This window comes from Podarcis erhardii (assembly GCF_964252035.2).
Source record: "Podarcis erhardii genome assembly, chromosome: 1".
NCBI lineage: Eukaryota > Metazoa > Chordata > Lepidosauria > Squamata > Lacertidae > Podarcis > Podarcis erhardii.
The window spans coordinates 81,757,536-81,775,884 of NC_138497.1; the positions used below are offsets into that span (position 1 = coordinate 81,757,536).

At 41.9% G+C, this 18,349-nt stretch overlaps 1 protein-coding gene across 1 annotated transcript in view; it reads right to left on the bottom strand.

Annotated features, from left to right (window-relative positions):
• Positions 1–18,349, bottom strand: part of DAGLA (diacylglycerol lipase alpha) — an 89,349-nt gene that overhangs the window by 35,556 nt on the left and 35,444 nt on the right. The window contains exon 3 of the mRNA XM_081838023.1: positions 6,690–6,810. The gene's annotated coding sequence lies outside the window, so the exon portion shown is untranslated. The remainder of the gene's footprint in view (positions 1–6,689; positions 6,811–18,349) is intronic.

The window sequence follows — 18,349 nt, forward strand, 5'->3', positions numbered from 1 at the left end:
CTCACATTTGTACCCTGCCACTCTGAGTGATAGGTTAGGAAGTGATCCAGTTTTAAAGTTTAATTTCAACCCAGGGCTCCCCTTTCCAGTTGGACATTCTATCTCCTACACCATATTGGCTATCCAAGTCTCTTTCTCAACCCATGACCATAAGGCAAGCCAAATTCATTTTTGTGGACTGCCATGGTCTCTGATTAATGTGGCCGTCCAGATTTTTTTTTAGATTCAAACTGGGCCCTCCAAAAGCTGAAAGCAGCCTCTAGGTGCATGACCCAGTGCTGCTGACATAGGTATATCTGGTATGGCTGTCCTCAGTATCCACTGAAGAGGCCATTGTGAGTGACCACATGTATGCCACCCACAGGAGGATTTTGTGCAGGATTCTTCATTCCTTTAAAAATTACATTATTATATTAAAGGAGGGGTGCCTAGCCACGAAGTCACATGTGCATTCATGCTGCCTTTAGTAAAGGAGAGGGAGGCTAAACATTCACAATGTTGTACAATAAATGAAATGGGTTAGGTAAAAATCACTTGCAACCTAGTCTTGTTACTTTCATCACTCCAGGACTAGAAAACGGTCCTATTTAGCAATCTTTAGAAGCCAGAGAGTCTCCCCTTCCCAACCCCCTTATAAATGTTCATATAACTACTAAAAGCTAAAGACTTGCTCTTTTAAAAATGGAGGTTAGGTAGATTCTGCAGTAATTATCAGGATGATTTCCTTATTCATGCTTTGATGGTTTGATTGTTTGATCATGCCCAGCAAAAATAATATTGTGCCACTTCCTTGCACATGATGAAGATGAGGCGGTCATGCCACAATAAATGTGTTACTTTTAAAGATGCTCATGGGCTTGTTGTCATTATTCTGATAAAAGGCTATTCTTCTGGAATTTATCCCTAAGGGCATGCAGATTCCTAAACTGTCCTGATACTGCTATTCAGAGCTACAGATGATGCAACACCTGAATGTTTAAAAGAGGCATTAGGAGGATCAAAAGAAACACAGCTATAGATGAAGGGAGGTGAGCATTAGCTGAAAGTGGAGTAAAGCCCATGCTCACTGGATTCCAATTCACAAGATTAGTGGGAATCTTATTACAGAGCTCTGTATTGGTTACTGATCTTTTCTAGATGCCTGTGGAAGCTCTAACAGGTAGCTAAGCAACTTTATTCCATATTACACATAGGATAAAAGCACGGGAATTTGGGGTTTGGGGACATAATATAAAGCCAGTCCTATGAACTATCATAAGGTATTCAGACTCTAAATTGCATTTGCACATGCAAAGAAGTACGGATGCTAGGTTGGCATTCCCAAACTGTTTCCCTGGCAAGAATGCTCGGACCAGTCTGCTAACCTACTTTTAAAAAATTCTGGAATTCATATCCACATTGGCACCTATTAATTTGTTCATTTTGGTCCAGTAAGTCCTCTGGAGAGTCAGCTGCTACAACATGGTGCTTGTGACCCAAATTCCAGCCTGTAACACAGCCTGTCAAAACCCATGAAGTGGAGCTTCCTGAATGGGTGGGTGGCAATTTTTCTACAGAATGATTCTTCTGAAGAAAGAGATCCACTCAATCAGGAAGCTGAAGTTTGTCGTACATGACAAACATTCAAGTTTTTCTAGTTTTGACAGTGAAGTCTAAGCATACAAATGTATGTATCCCTGCATGAAAGTCAGCTCCACTGAATGAGGTAGGACTCACTTCAGAGTAAATATGTATGGTACTTGTCAAATGTTAACCTTTACAAGGTGTGATAAACAAGGTGCACAGACATCTCTGTCATATAGATAGATAGATAGATAGATTCTTTATTGTCATTACACAAGTGCAACATTGCACAAGTGCAACGAAATTGGATGCCATCCCTTAAAAACAACAAAAGCAAAACAACAACAACAACCAAACAAACCACATTCCAGCCACACCCACACCCACACCCATCAAACTCCCAGGTCACACTATCGAGTTACTGCATTTAAGAAGGCCACAGCTCTTGGATAGAAACTATTTTTCAGTCTATTTGTCCTTGACTTGATGTTTCTGTATCTCCTGCCAGAAGGCAGTAGTACAAACAGACTGTGTCCCGGGTGAGATGTATCCTGCAGGATATTGTTTGCTTTCCTAAGACAACGGGAACCGTACAGTTCTTCCAAAGATGGGAGGGGATGACCAATAATCCTTTGGGCTGTGGTTATGACCTTCTGGAGCACCTTCCTCTTCCTAGCTGTACAGCTGGAGAACCAGGCACAAATACAGTATGTGAGAATGCTCTCTATGGAGCCTCGGTAGAAGGACACCAGCAGTCTCTCACTCAGATTGTTCTTCTTTAAAAGTCTGAGGAAATAAATTCTCTGCTGGGCCTTCTTCACCAGAGCAGTGGTATTTGCGCTCCAAGTCATGCCCTGATCGATAGTCACTCCCAAAAACCTGAATTCCGCCACCCTCTCCACCCGTTCCCCGTTGATATACAAGGGCTGAATGTCCGCCTTTTTTTCCCTGTAATCCACCACCAATTCCTTGGTCTTAGCCGTATTAAGAGCCAGATTGTTCTCTCCACACCAAGCACAAAGCCGCTCCACCTCGTCCCGATAGGCGGACTCATCCCCTCCTGAAATGAGCCCCACCACCGTAGTGTCATCAGCAAACTTGATGATTTTGTTGCTGGAATAAATGGCTGTACAATCATACGTATTCACAGGATTGTGCATGGAAATGGATGTTGAATCACAACCAAAAAACCCACAGGACAACAGGAAGGCTTTTGATATTGGTTCTCCAAGACCAGCATATACAGTATGCCCATGATGTTATTAAAGCAGAAATTCCTACCCATATGTCTGCAAGGTGTTAGTCAGGTTATAGGATTTGCAACAGGAAGGTTAGCCACATCAGTTATAAAGTGTATCAGTTTTAGCATTATGAACCAAAGCATGATGCACATAATCTAAAATCTTGCTATCAGCTATTTTTATGACTGCAATTAGACACTGAGACTTTTGAATCCATTGGCTTGGATACTAAGCCTTCTACAAGTGGAAGAGCTCCTTCTGTTTATAGAAGACTTTCAATTCAGCAGAAGATCCCACTAATGAATAGCAGGGGAAGAGATCTTCACAGATTCATGTCATACTTTTGTGGCCGTAATAACAGACTTCTCCTAGAATAGAAATGGGAATGCATTCACAGCTGGAGGGAATCCTACAAGTAATATTTTGCCTGCAAGCACCTTGGGCTGGATATTCAAAGAGCTTCTGAGTTATATAATTCATTTTGCCACTGGCATCAGTCATCTCAGATACCAGTGTCACACTGGGATACTAGACAAAATTCAAGAGCGTTCCTATTCTAAATCTGAATATCAGACTGTAAGGTCCATAATTTATCCACCCAGAAACAGTAATTATGCTAATTCATTTGGCCATAAGGAGTGATTCATTTTTCTGTGGACAGCAGCTGTACAATAATTCTCTTCACCCAGCACTCTGCTCACCCAAGCAACTGTTCAAAAACTTCCTCTAGCCTGAACATCACATAAACAGAATTTTTTTATACTTCACCCCCAGCTCCCCACAGCTTATGAAGAAATCTCCCTATACCCCTTTGTGAAACACTAGAACTGATACAACAGATTGCTCTGTGAGTCGCCCAAACCCAGCTTGCATAGCAGCTCCATTCAAATTCAATGTCTAAAGAGCCTATTCTCATGCCCTTGCAGCAAGTGGCAGCTGTGGTTTTCAGTCAGCCCTTGCTTGCTTCCAGGCACAGCTGCCACAGGCATACATGCCGAAGGCACGTGCTGAAGCCAGCCCAGATCATCCTTTGGCAAGTCCCCCTGAATATTTCTGGATATTTAATGGCCAGATGCTTCTCTAGTGCTTCCTTTTCTCAGAAGCTTGTTAATGGCAACACTGCAGTCGGGGCCTATGCATATAGTCTTTCCTACTCACAAACTCTGGTGATGAATTTCAAATTAATCCCTACAATATACCGTAATTCTCAACTCCATAACTCAAAGCATACAGCACTTGTCTATATGGCCTTTCCCCACAGAATGTGTCCTTGAAAAACTGGTGATTTTTGTACTGCTTCATGGGTGGAGTCACTACCCCGTTCTAAACATCCAGGTTGGTTGTACTGGTATTGAGTTTCATTTTGAAAATGAACATCACTTGTCCACAATGTCCTCTTCAATGTCTGAACAGGTTCCAAGAGACTATCAGGCCTAGGAGAGGTTTTGCTGCTTGAAGCATAGTTGAGGTATCTTGAAGGGTCTGCCTACTAAATCTAGCAGTAGGAACTCAAGCCTTCCACATAAACCAGAGAGCCTTTCTCAGCTGAAAAATTTGCAACAGATTTGACAGCTGAAAGTGGCTCCATTTCTATTCAGGAATAAATAGCTTAGCTTCCTGATTCACACCAGTAGTACTTCCTCTGTTCTTCACAGAACAATTTGGCAAGAGTAGGTACAAGGAGGGGGGATATCTTCCTGATGTCCAGAGCATCTTAGTTCTCCTCAGTCCTGCCTGGCTACATCTCAATTTATAATCCATCCTGATGACTTCACCAAGCACTAATAATATAGTTTAAGACGGACCTGAACATGATCTATAATAAGTCTCAATCAGGCCTAACATTTTTGATAATTTTGAGCTTCTCCATTTCCTTATCCTCCGGTATCTTGATTCTGTTGCTGTCCCAGGAGTAGTGTGTGTGTGTGTGTGTGTGTGTGAGAGAGAGAGAGAGAGAGAGAGAGAGAGAGAGAACGCACGCGCGCGCACTCATTGCTGCTGTCAATGCACCTCAGACTTGATCTTATTTAATTGTTCTCTTAAGCAATTAACAAAATGGACAACACCGAAATAATCTCATTTCTACTATATGCATCACAGTCAGGATTTGCTTCTCATAGCACTCTTGTAGTAAGCACCAATATATACCAGTATATACTTTCTACGTCTATCTACAATTATCATATGATGTTGTTGTTTTACACAAGGTTCACATTCAAATGATCTAAGCAGAACTTCCAAGATTCAAACCATAGGAACTTTGGTGAAGTGGTTTCAGAGAATTCTCAAAAATGTTGTTGGAAAGTATGCCTGACACCCTCCAGGTTAATTAAGTGTCATTTTGTTTCTTAATCTGAGGGCCCTCCCAGAGAAAATATTGTACCTTGAGCTGAACATCCAAAGCACAGCTACCCCTGCCACCAAACAGTATCCTTTGAAATGAAAGGAAGAATCTTCTTTCAGCTTAAAACAAGAGGATAAATGAGATGAACATGCAAATGTACATCTGAGTGTAGATGCAGTCTATCTGTACTGCACTGTTGGAATATATATTCTCCATAAGGATGTACAATTAGATACACATCCAAGTATCTGAGAGTGGCTCTCCTTCATTGGATTGGGCAAGGAAGTACAGATGACAGAGAAGAATTCTAGAGAGAAGGGAAAAGGAAGGAAGCTATCTTCTTTGTCTTGCCCCTCTTCTGTCCCCTCTGAGAAAATATGTATGTCCTCCCATTTTTATGAATTTAATTGTAAAGGGCAGATCTACATTCACTGAGCAGCAGGGGCTGATTTCTTAAGATTCATTCACCTAACCCATCAAGTTGCTGACATTATGAAGAACTGTTACCATTATGAAGAACTGGTACCAAGTTGCTCTAGTGAAAATCCCTGGTGATATATTTCATTCTTCCCACCAAAAAAATTGGCAAGCATTACTAGCCTTCCCTTCCCTCACATTTTCCTGAGGATCATTGTTCGCTTCCAACACTCCTTGTATATCTTTGTAAAATATTACTCCCTCTAGAACAATTAGCTGGACTCTACCTCCTGTATTATATTTTGCAATCATGAAACTTTTCCAGCAATGAAATCTCACAGAAAATATGAACAAAGAATGATTCATGTTTAAAACCAAGTAACTTTGAATTGGCTACCTTTCTTTACCTTAGCAAGCCTACTATTTATATGACAGCCACCTGAACCTGTTTTTCTCCAAACTATTGAAGGTAGTGTGGAAGTCAAGAGTAAGAACAGTAGCAACTGAGAATGAAAAAGCATATGGTACATAGGCAGCATAAGAGCTAAATGAAAAAAGTATGTTATCCTGAAAGTTAAGAGGCAGATCATTCATGTTTTTTATTTGAGCAGTTAAAAAATCAGGAATTGATAGATGCACTCAAAATTCACTGGACCTGCAATTATGAGTCCTGGAAGAAAGCAGAAAGAAGGCAGCACATAGAAGGTATCATATCATGTTACTCTAGATTAATTAAGTAGCCTGGAATCAATACAACTCTTGTACTCATGATCACTAACTCACATTAGAATCCCAATTCTTCCATATGCATGCATTAAAAGGATGGGAAATAATATGTTACCACACTTTATCTTCCCCTATTGTGTAGAATAGTGCAATCAAATTGTATAAATTAACTAATTTGCTGTGATGATGAGTACATGTCCTGACTACTTAAAACAGTAAAGGATTACCAAGTGTTTGAAAAGGACTTTAAACCTGGATTAGAGCGTGTATTTATGAAGTCATGGGAAGGCATTTATTTGCACAGAAATGTATTTAAAATGTCTCAAGTGCACTGTTAAACAAGCTGGGTTCCCAGGCTCAAATAGAAACAGGAGTGTGTGTGAATAAAATATGCTTACATAGCATGTAGTCCAGTAGAAGCACATTCTTCTGTCCCAAGAAGCTTTCTTGGGATAGTCCGTGTCCATGGACGGAGCCTTCATGAGTGAAGGAGGAATCAGCATACTCGCCCTGGCACCACTGAAAATCCCAAGCAGGAGGGAAAAAACAGCTTGGTGACTGTCTGCCAACAAAGCCAGTCATCCGCATCACCAGCAGCAACAGCAGCAGCATCAACACTACCTCCATCACAGCAGGTCCCTACCTCCAAACACAACCTTCATTTATTCAACTGAAGCTGCTTTAAGCAAAGCATGTGTGAATCAGGACTCCCCCCACCTCTTTCTACATTTTGATCTCACTTTAGAAGGAAGTGACCTCATTTCCTGCTCTCAGGAGACTTATGAATTATGGGAGCAAGGACTGAGAATGAGAGCACATAATGCTGTCACTCATGAGAGAAACACCAAGGGACAGAGAATGCTCTCAGATAGCAAGTGCGGCAGCAGAGAGGCAGCACCTCTTTCACTAGACAAATCAGAGCAACTGAGTGCACTGTAATGACTTTGGAACATTCTAAATCCTTTCTAAATATCAGAAATCCTCTTTCCCTACAACAGATTACATCAGAGACAGAATTGTAGGAGCAAAAGGCTGAAAAGGCTTTGGACCTTTGGCTGCTTCTTTAATATTCTGTAAACAAGAGGCACACAGGAGGGGCCATCTTCTTAATCAAAGAGTCAAAGGTCTCCTCTCTCACATGCTGCTGTAGCTGTGGAGGGCTCCACTACATGCTATGTTAAGCATAATATTGAAATGTACAACTAGGGCTGCCACTTTCCTTTCCTTTCCTAACCTAAAGTAGCTGTCAGCAGCCCAATCTGTATCAGGATTATAGTTGGGAGGAAGAGAACCCCATCTCTCCCACACAGTCATGTTCTCTAGCCTCAATTCCTTCTCTGACTCAAAGGAAGAATCAGAAGGAGGGGAGGCATCACCTAGGGAGGCATCATCCCCCATTCCAGGATTCACCCAACTCCTCATACTCAGAAGGCACCCAACTCCTTATACTCCTTATACCCCGGACTTAAATGCAGTCTCCACTACTCCTGTGCCGTAAGACAGCTGCAGAGTCAGGCAATGGCCATTTAAGAAACAGACAGTTCCTTGGAGCAGGTGGGATTAACAGCAGATCCTAAGCAGTCAGCCTTCATGAGGTCTCTACATGCTGCTGAGAACAACCATTCTCCCTGAGTGATTTCCAGCATACCCTTGCCATGGTCTCCTGGCCTTCCCTATTCCTTCCAGTAAGTGCCACTGCCTTCCCTGGCAGCCTTCAGCCAAGCTAGGACAGGGCAAATGCTGCTGTCCTAATACGCTAAGACTAAGACACACACACCATGGCTGCTTTTTGATAGGAAAGAAAACTGAGGAGTCCTAATCACATTTTTAAATACTGCAGTGTGCTTAATGTAACATATAGTTTGGCTCTAATTCTTTATGACATGAGGATGTAGCATGGAGTGGGGAAGGAGCACTGCAGAATATACATCTGGAGGGTTAAGGCTTAGTGTAAAGAACAAGAACGAGGCCACAAGATTTCAGATAAAGTCACAAGATTTCAGATAAAACTAGGGAGATTTAGTTAAATCCACAATGCTACTAGATCATACGGAAATTGGCTTATGCATATCCCATTAGATATAAAAGACACCATATGCAGCCCTTAGGTTAGCACACCAGCCCAAAGCTACTCATTCCTAAGGAAGGGAGATACAGTGCTACACTGTCAGTTCAAAGCAGCCAACAGCACCTCATGAAGGGAAGGAACAGCAGAAGTGCCCTTGCTAGGACAAGGGTGGAGCAAAGAGAGGCTGCAGCAAGATGGGTGAGCTGTGGGTTTGTGGTGACAGCATCTAGCAGGTGTGTGCTTACCTGTGGAATAGAACTGCTATCAATTCAGAGGTCCACTGACCTTGCTGTCACCTTGCCCCATCACAATCCCAACACACACAGTGCACCTGCAACTCCTATTCCCAAGTTTTCATTTGGGTTCCAGATGTCCTAGAATTAGTGCACTATTTCGTGTAGCTCAATGTTGTGAGTTCTTTTCTCCATTAGAATGGTCTCAGGTTGAGTTCTCAGCATCTCAAATCAAAAGAGCTCAAGTTGTATGAAGACGTTTGCCTAACACCCTGGAAAAACCAATACCAGAAATGATGAACCAGTGGTCTGACTCAGTGGTGTAGTGGGAGGGGCCGGAGGCCCCGGCACAGAATCTGAGTGGGGTACAAAGCAGGAGCCTCCCCCCCCCCCATGTGCCTGGCATGCGAGCCCCATGGGCGAGCACAGAGGGTTTCTTTGCCGGCCAGCAAATGGATGGGCCCCGTGCACTGGGCAGGGTGCAGAGGGTGAAGAGCACACTCCACGCCCCGCCAGGCACTCGAGCCCCCATCCGTCAGCTGGTGGGCAGGCACTCACACACTTGATGGGGACAGAGCATGGAGGGTGCTCTCCGCCCTCTGTGCCCCCACCCTGCACAAAAGCGCCTGCTTGCCCGATGATGAGCTGGCCCTGGCCTGCTGGGCAGAAGCAGGGCCCAGAGCGTAAAGTGCACCCCCACCGCCCTGCTCCCACCCGGCATGTGAGTGCCCACCCATCAGTGGCAGAGGCTGGGGGAGCACAGAGGAAGTCCTCCACACTCGCCCCGTCCCCACCACTGAAGTGCAGCCATTCAAGCGCCATGGGGTGATGGGGCATGGAACCCTCCGTGCCCTGCTCCCAGTCAGCCAGAAGCGACAGCAGTGATGGGGGAGCATGCCCATGGAATGGAAGATGGCAGGATCCTGAAGGATGTGCTCTACGAGCAGCTGGTTTCAGGCGCCAGACCTGTTGGCAGACCAACTCTGCATTACAAATGTGATCTGAAGGCTGGCAACATCAACTCTGCATTGTGGGAATCCTTGCAGACAATCATAATGGTGCACCTATATTTTCATTATTGATTCGCAATGACAAAAACAATAGCAAACATCCATTCCCAAACCATATGTTCGGGTTTAAAATTACCAAAAAATGTGAATATAAAACTCATAAAATGACATGTCCACCTTGCAATTTGTCTGCCATGAGCAGCAGTTGAGTGAGTAATGTAGAGTACACATGTATATGTATGTGTGAAAGAGAACATGGCCATTATGTGAGGGGGAGTTTGTTGAATAGGTCCATGTGGAAGGAAGATCAGGTGGTATTTGTGTATCCATGAGAGGAGAAAGAATATTGTGGCAGCAAGATGTGAGAATGTGTGAAATACAGCTTATGGTGTGGGTGGATGAGCATACATTGAGGGGAGAGGAGGGAAAAGTATATAAATGACACCTTTGTACAATAGAATCTAACTCCCTTGAGTTGGTGGGCTCTCCTCCTTCAGTCAAGAACCTAGAGATTCTGAAGAAAGAAGCAGTCAGAGCCAGAAATATGCTAAACCTTCAACTCAATCACCATCTTCAAAATAAACAAGAGTGATTTGTGACACCTTAGGTTTTAACACATTTATTATGGCATAAGATTCCATGGACCAGAGTCAACTTCATCAGATGCATGAGGTTTTATCCTAAGCTGTCAGGTACGTATATAGAAAAAAATGTAAACAGTTAGGTCTTAGGGAAATGAAATGCAAAAAAAGGCTATGACAATTACATTAAAGCTTAAAGGTATGTAAAATAAGTACAGTGATCATTGACAAAGCAGTGCTGATGATAATGCAAACAACCTGTCATTGATAAGTTAACATGTGCAATGGAATAAAAATGGTCAAAGCCTATACTTTTTACATTTCATTTCCCAATGACCTCATTATAGATTTTTTTTCTCTACAACCGTGTGCTGCTGCTGTTGTTGTTGTTGTTGTTGTTTGGTTGTTTAGTCGTGTCCGACTCTTCATGACCCCATGGACCAGAGCACGCCAGGCACTCCTGTCTTCCACTGCCTCCCGCGGTTTGGTCAGACTGATGCTGGTAGCTTCGAGAACACTGTCCAATCATCTCGTCCTCTGTTGTCCCCTTCTCCTTGTGTCCTCCATCTTTCCCAACATCACCTGCCAACTTATCACTTCAAACATTTGATGAAGCAAACTCTTGTTTTGGTCAAGTCTCTGAAAATTGTTACAGCTTCAGCACACAATGTATGCACACACCCAGGCCCAGTAGGGGTTCCCCTTCATTGGGACAGTTTTGGGGTGCAATGGATGACTGCATGCAAACTCAACTTTTTATTTAAAAAAGGGACTTTGATAATGAGTAAGGACCAATAGAACATAGACAGGATGACTGATACAGTGAACTTTTCCCCAAATATAAACAAGCACTATCTGTACAAATATATAGGTTTCATTCAGAATGCAGCATAGCAAGTTTTTGTCTCACAGGCTTTCCTTCCTCTTCTTTCCTTCTTTGTGCGCAAGGGGAAGAGAATTAAAGCTTCTGTTTGAGGTTTAGAACAGAAGTAGGGAACGGGTTGTTTCCAAATAATAACTGGAAGCTGTCAATCAATCTGCTCCTCTTGCGGGTGGAGGAAAGGGGGGGGGGTGACATGTGAGCATGAGGCTTACCACAACACATTATCAGAGTGTGGCCACTTCTTTCATGCAAACCAACCAGGAAATGGAGCAGAGACAAATCAGTGACAGGAGAAAAATTGAGAGTTACAAATAGAATCAGATGCTAATGCTAAATGCCTTTGAGTCCTGGAAGACCTGCTCCCTGCCTTGCAGGCCTTTTCCCACCTTTTCCCAGAGGGTGGGGCTTTAACTCACTACAGGTACAGAAACTGACGCTGATGAACAGACTCTTGGGCTGGGGGATTTTGTTGGGGGGACCTGTTGATGTTGGTTTTTTGAATCTTTATTTTAGATATTGTGGTTTATGTGGCAATTGTTCAGTTTGGTTGTGTATTTTTAATGTTTTATTTATTGTTTCTAACTATTTTTGTTATGTTGTAGTTATGTATTTTTTCATGTTGCAAGTTGCCTTGAGCATGGTTTGAACTGCAGAAAGGTGGTATACAAATAGAATTATGTTTGTAAGCATAGAGGTGTAGGTGGAGGCAGGCTTCAGCATGCATATCCCTATGTGGTTGAGGGACCATGCTCACAAGTATCTGCTGTGCTTGTGGTTCCTTCCCCTGCTCAGTTGCTATGGCTGTGTGCATCAAACTGTGTAGCAGTCCTGAGGAACTGTTCAAGAGAGGGAGCTGAGCAGGGGAGCAGCTGGGTATAATATTTCTCCGCCCAAAACAGCAGAATAATAGTACCAGCAATTATCTGACCAGACACTGTATATATGCAGCCAAGGCTGATGCACACATTTGTAGCTGGATAAGGGCCAAAGGGAAGAAGTGAGACCTGTATGACCCCTTGTGTACTTTGCATACTGCTCCACTAACAGACCATAGAAAGCCAAACCAAAGTGTCCAAACCACTGCTCCACTGTGGTGCCAACAATTACACAAAGCTAGAGAGTGACAGCATGCTAGAGACATCTGTGGTTTTAAGTGATTTGCTCTCCTGATGCATTTGCCATTTCCACCCACAGATCAGACATTAAGCTGAATGTGACATATTTAAGGCATAACAAACCGACAGCTCTGTCAACCCTGTGGTGGCTGGACCACCTGCTAACTAGAAATGGCCAGCCGTATTATTTTGATGTAGCAATAAGAGGGTTGTATAACATGTAAATACGATCAGACCAGTCCATGAATATCCCTTTACTTAATCATTTATTAGGACTCCCCTTTTCAGAAAATGGAAAAATAGCCCTACCACCCACAAAATAATTCAAACTGCTAATTGCAAAGTGCTGGCAAAACTGCCCTGGAGTTTTAAAAATAACTTCCTATACTTCCTATGCCATCCAGCCACTGTAAGTAGAGCCAAACTAGGCAAGTTGGAGCCATGTTTCACATATCTGCCTCATTCACATATAAAGAGGGGTGTATATAAGGTCTTGCTCTAACTTTAACATACTTTAAAGTTAAGGAGAGAGCTACACTCTGGCTTCCCAACACTCTGTAGTCAGTTACTTCAGCTGCTCTTCTCTAATTGTAGAAGTGAGCTAGGAACAGAGAATAGTGGCTTTGGGAAGTTGTAGGAAGGAAAAGATTCAGCACCCCTCACCCATGCAGTCCTTTCACTGTTTTTATTTGTTTGACTAGAATAGTTTTATGAAGTTTTATAATGCTAATTATGCAAAGCCCGATGAAGGATGGGACGAGTAATAAGGAAGGGCAGAGAAAAACTGTAGCTGAAATAAAGGGGGAGGATAATTTCAACCCAGTGATCATTTCTGTAAGTTAATAGTAAGCAACTACATGAGGTTAGTACTGGAGATAAATAAGTCACCTAAGAGTCCAAATGGATAGGTGGATGTCCAGCTGTTTCCCTCCTGTCAGTTTCACATGCTAACACTAAACCATAAGCCATAAGGTACACAAGGTGTATACTAGCTGATGAATGCAGCCAGAGTCTGCTTCGCTCCTTCCTTCATGCAAAGTGCAAGCAAACTGTGAAGGGGTTAGCTTAGTGCAATGTCTGAACCTCGAATTTATTATTTATTGTTTATATATTGAATTTATATTGAAAGCTGCACCCAAAGAAAACTCAATTGCTAGCCATTGTGGAACTGGATAGGAGGACCATAGGAAGCTGCATTATAAACAAAGCAGACCATCAGTCCATTTAGCTGAGCACCACTAACACTTATTGGCAGCAGCTTTCCAGGGTTCCAGGCAATAGTCTTTCCCAGCCCTACTTGGAGAAACCAGGGGTTGAAACTGGGACCTTCTGCATGAAAAACATGTCCTCTGCTATCGTTGTTGTACTTCTCTTTGTCAGGATGTAGTTTATGAAAAACAATAATTTCAAAAGTGTGTCCACTTCTACAACCTGTTGGAGATTTGGAGATATGGAGATTTGTTTTAACATAGTCTTGATAAACTGGAAATGTATGATTATAGTTTGTTTATTTATTTAACAACAAGCCCCTGGATCTCATTTTTTACAAAAGGAATGTACATTCTGTGCCCCCTGCCCTCCACATTACAAGCTTGCCAGATAAGACACGTTTATGGCTGAACCTCCAATCTTTATCAGCCTGACTACAAGTATTCCAGATGGCATGCACTTTGCATGCCCGATTCAAGCGGAAACCAGCAATTATAACATGTATAAAACATCATCAATCTTCAGGCTGCTATTTTAAAGCCTATGAATAGAGCTCTTTCTGTCTCAGAACGTGCATCTTCACAATCTGGAGATTGTTCTTCCTTGGAGGATGTGATGTCATCCTTAGAAAATGTCTTCAGCTTTCTAGCCTATAGCTGATCGAAAAAATGAGCTTCTCTTTCAGAATCTTGAGCATCATCTCTGAAGGAATGTCACTGTGAAATTAGGTGGTGTGCTTTCTCAAATGAATTTCTTGCTCTGGTTGCCCATGGCCATTAGACCATAGAGGAAGGATGAAGCTAAGTATCAGGAGTAATTGTTCTCCTGGTGTGAATGGAAAATGGAAGCCTGAAAAAGCCACAAAACAAAATGTCAGTGTCTTTACAATATGAGTGGAAAAAATATGGGCTGGCTCATATATTACTGCTGGAGCTTCCTTTGTGGGGAAATCCTGGACTGGGAATACCTATTTCTAAAGTGGTATGTCCAAAGACAGATGTCCAGAAGACCTAAAGAGGGAGGAGAATGGCAGGGTAGGAGACAGCCTCTACCAACAGTCTACTTGCAGAATACTTACAGGAAGAAAGGAGGAGAGGAGAACAAATGCCTGCCACTCCATCAGTGATGGGCCTGGGGAGAAAGGTTAATAGTGCTGGTGGAGCAGAAAGTGAGCATAGTTTGTTTCCCACTTAATTAACACTAGGAGCCACCAGGTAAGATGACACTAGGTAAGCTATTAACACACATCCTAAGAGTCTTGAGTTGCAGCATCACATTCTCCAGATCTACTCAAATGTCTCCTCCACCCACGGTCACTTCAGAGGCAAAGGGAGGCTGAACCCTCCTTTCACCTCCACAACTGAGAGAGGAGAGTTGGGTTCACAGACAGTATGCTCAGTGCCCTCCTCTCAACACTTGCTTCAAGGTCAGGAAGGTGGTTTCAGCCCTTTTACTATGGGGATGCTATTTGGCTCAGAAAAAAAGTTTTATCTGAGCCCCTGTCCAACAATTTACCTATTGTGGGTAAAAGGAATGAGAATCATTATTTGGCCCCCTTCCTTCCCCTCTCAATTCCTTTTAGATTCCTACTTGTATGGATTGTATAAGGAAAATTTGAAAACTCAAATTCAAGCCACAGGCCTCTTTATGTTTCTTACTACCTCTTCAGAACTGAGAATAAGCATAAATGGAGACTGAAAAATGTCACTCACTGAAGTATAGCCCTGGTGATTTTAGTATTTCATTATCCTCTTACAATTTTGTACTCATTGGTGATGGCTGAGGCAAGGTATTTTAGAGGTTCTATCTAATTCCTGAAAAAACGAGAGTGCCTTCCTTGTCTATGACTGATCCTTCTGTCTAATTCCTGTCAAGTTCAAATTAAACTGAAAATACACCAGATGGCACTAAGCAACAAGCATTTTAAAATCCATCTTCTGTAAGAAGACGTCCCCAGACTTGTACACCCACCAATAATGCCTTGACTAACCTCCTCTGCAAATTACACAAGCCGAACAGAGTGCTATACTATCAATACCCTCAGCATATTTTTCAGAAATAACATAGATAAACATTCCCAGCAAGTGCACTTAATAGATCTGTTTGCCAATGGTGTTGCCTAAATTCTCAGCTGTGCTTGTGAGGAAACTTTTTTTCAAAAAAGAAGGGAAACAAACTATCAGGAGCTCTGGTTCTCTACCCCCTTCTTAAAGAACATACAAAGAATGCGGCAAGAGGTGGTCTGGGCAAAAGCAACACCCACCCCCACCCCCTGCTAAAACATTAGCAGCAAACCACTGCCAACAACTCTCAGAGAACTAGTCAGAACATGCTTGTTAACTCCCAAAGCCACATGAGAAAGGAAAAATAAGCACATGGAGAGTAGTAATGCTTAAACTGAGTTCAAATCCAAGAGAGATGATGATTCAAGGAATGTGGCAATTAATTCTAAAAAGAATGACTTTATCTTCAGTAGAAGTAGGACTGAGTCCAGAATTCGATATTAGTAAAAGTCTAATGATAATCAAACTCACTCTGTACTGTTGCATGTTTTTAAAATGGCAACCTGAATCACAGTCTTACTGGAATAAGCATCCTACATAAAACTATTCCATGTGGAAACAATTCTCAAATAATATAACTTTAATGTATGTCAATAATGTGTTTATATAATATATAAACCAAGAGACTGAAATATATCTCAGCTGCAGATAATATCCTTCTAAAGAAAACATATGACTCCATTAGAGAAGAAACTCCTCTTGCTTGAGGAACATGAAATGATGTAATCTGACTTCTTCTCCATGTTAGTTTCCCTGTTCTTTTTTTTTCCTGCACCAGCTGCAGCCTGCCAATCCTTGAAGGGGCTTGCAAAATCTTTGGAGCATCTACAATCAGTCCTGTATGGTGGGACTTCAAAGTGCCCCATCACCTGATGTAATAGTGAAATCAAGGGACTGACAGGTGGCCTGTGAGGGCTAAGGGTAGTAAAAAATCTGGCCTGCCAGCCAGATCCAGTTCACTACCTCTGCAGTAGACCTGCAACAAAGGAACACAACTCCCTTCATTCCTGACCATTGGCCATGTTTGGTGGTGAAAAGAGCTGAAACAACAACATCTGGAAGGGCACAGTTTCTTCACCCTGATTTAAAGGCTGAATGTACTTGACTACATCCTTTGTAGACCATTTCTGCAGATTTCTGTTGTTGTAGACATGAACCAACTCTCATGCATATGAAGGTAACTCCTAAGCTGCAAAGTTTTCCATTTATAGGTAACAATATTATGTTACTTCCAACTTGAATTTGCCTGAGTACATTCCATACTCCAAATGAATTTACACCTCCAGAATTCCTTACAATTACAGTAAGCTCCAATGCATCACAGTAACTTTATATCTGAACTTAAATCTTAAATTGCTGTTCTCTTAAACATAAACTAAGGTAAGCTTCCAGATAAAAGCAATTTTGTGCGATATCAATGCTAAAATCCTTACAAATAGGTTCATGGGAGAAAATATTAGACAATATGCTTTATAGGTATGAGATACTATGTAGAGTTGTTTCCTATGCATGCAGCATGATTATATGCCTGTTTGTTCATAAATAAGCAACACAAAATTTAAAAGGATTTACTCTGAATTTCATTGTGCACTGGATAGCAGCCTTGTGATTCAATCCTAGCTATGTCTACTCAGAAGTAAGTCCTACTGAATTCAATAAGGCTTACTCCTAGATAAGTGGGGTCAGAATTGCAGCTGTAAATCACTGAACTGGGGAAAGTATTATGAAATCAGTTACATTCTTTTCATGCTGGATTCTAGCTTAGTGAAACAAGCCTCTACTTCTAGGTGCATACTGCCCTAAGGCAACATTTCTTAACATCAAAGAACTTGAAAATATCTCAGTGGTAATCTATTATTATATGACATGTTCTGAAGAAGGACATCCATGCTATTGCCAGCACATGCCACTTTCCAGTTACAACTGTTTCTACAACATACCTTCATTGTCAACATCAATCCATTCATTTCTGGGTCTAGTCTTTTAGCTAAGCTACAGTTCGTGCAGCCACTATCATAGACAGGAATCTGAATTTATTTTTTCAATATTTTGTGAGGTGTCCTTTTACCATCCTAAATTCTAGGGAACATTACTTTTTAAAGTCAATTTTCTTTCAGCCCGCCGCTAAAGTAGGCTGCATAGAATCACCACAGAATATTCTCCATAGAGCATTAAGGAAACAGTGTTTAAATGCTAAAGTATCCAACAATGTATCAAGGAAAGGACATGTGCTGTGCACCCCTATGGGAATGAACATCTGTACATAGGCATGGGAGGTTTTCACAAAACTATGAATGCTTTCATGCAGTATCATTTGCCTCTGATGCAAACAAAAGAATTTACATTGGGTCTATTTTCAAGGGAAACAAGAAGCCATTTGATATTCTCAAAAGACTGCGGTATAGAATTGTTGTTTCAACCTGTCATTGTTTTCCTTGATCTACAATGCGTGTCTTCCTTTCATCATCATCAAAAATAAGGAAAAAGGTGAAATCTAGTATTGCCTAACCAAAATATGCAGAAATATATAGATTAATGATACATATCTAGCGCAGTTAGCAGTATGGGGTGGCTTCATTCCTCAGATTAGCAAACAGGTTTTTCCACAAACAAACTTTTAAGCCATCAGTGTGATTTCAGGTCATTGTTTGGCCCAAGGACATGAAGCAAAACTAAGAACAAAGGAAATACTTTGGCTTAAGTTACAGGCCCTGGAGAATAAAGTTTTGTCTCACAAAGCAGCCAGAAAAATATTTACTGGATGCTGCAATCCCTTTTTTGACTTTGCACTCTATCTTGGAGACTAGCTACAGACCCAACAAGTGAGACAATGCAAGCAGTATTCTCATTTCAGCATTAAGAATGCTCTCTCAAGAGGGAAGAAGGTATACCTAGA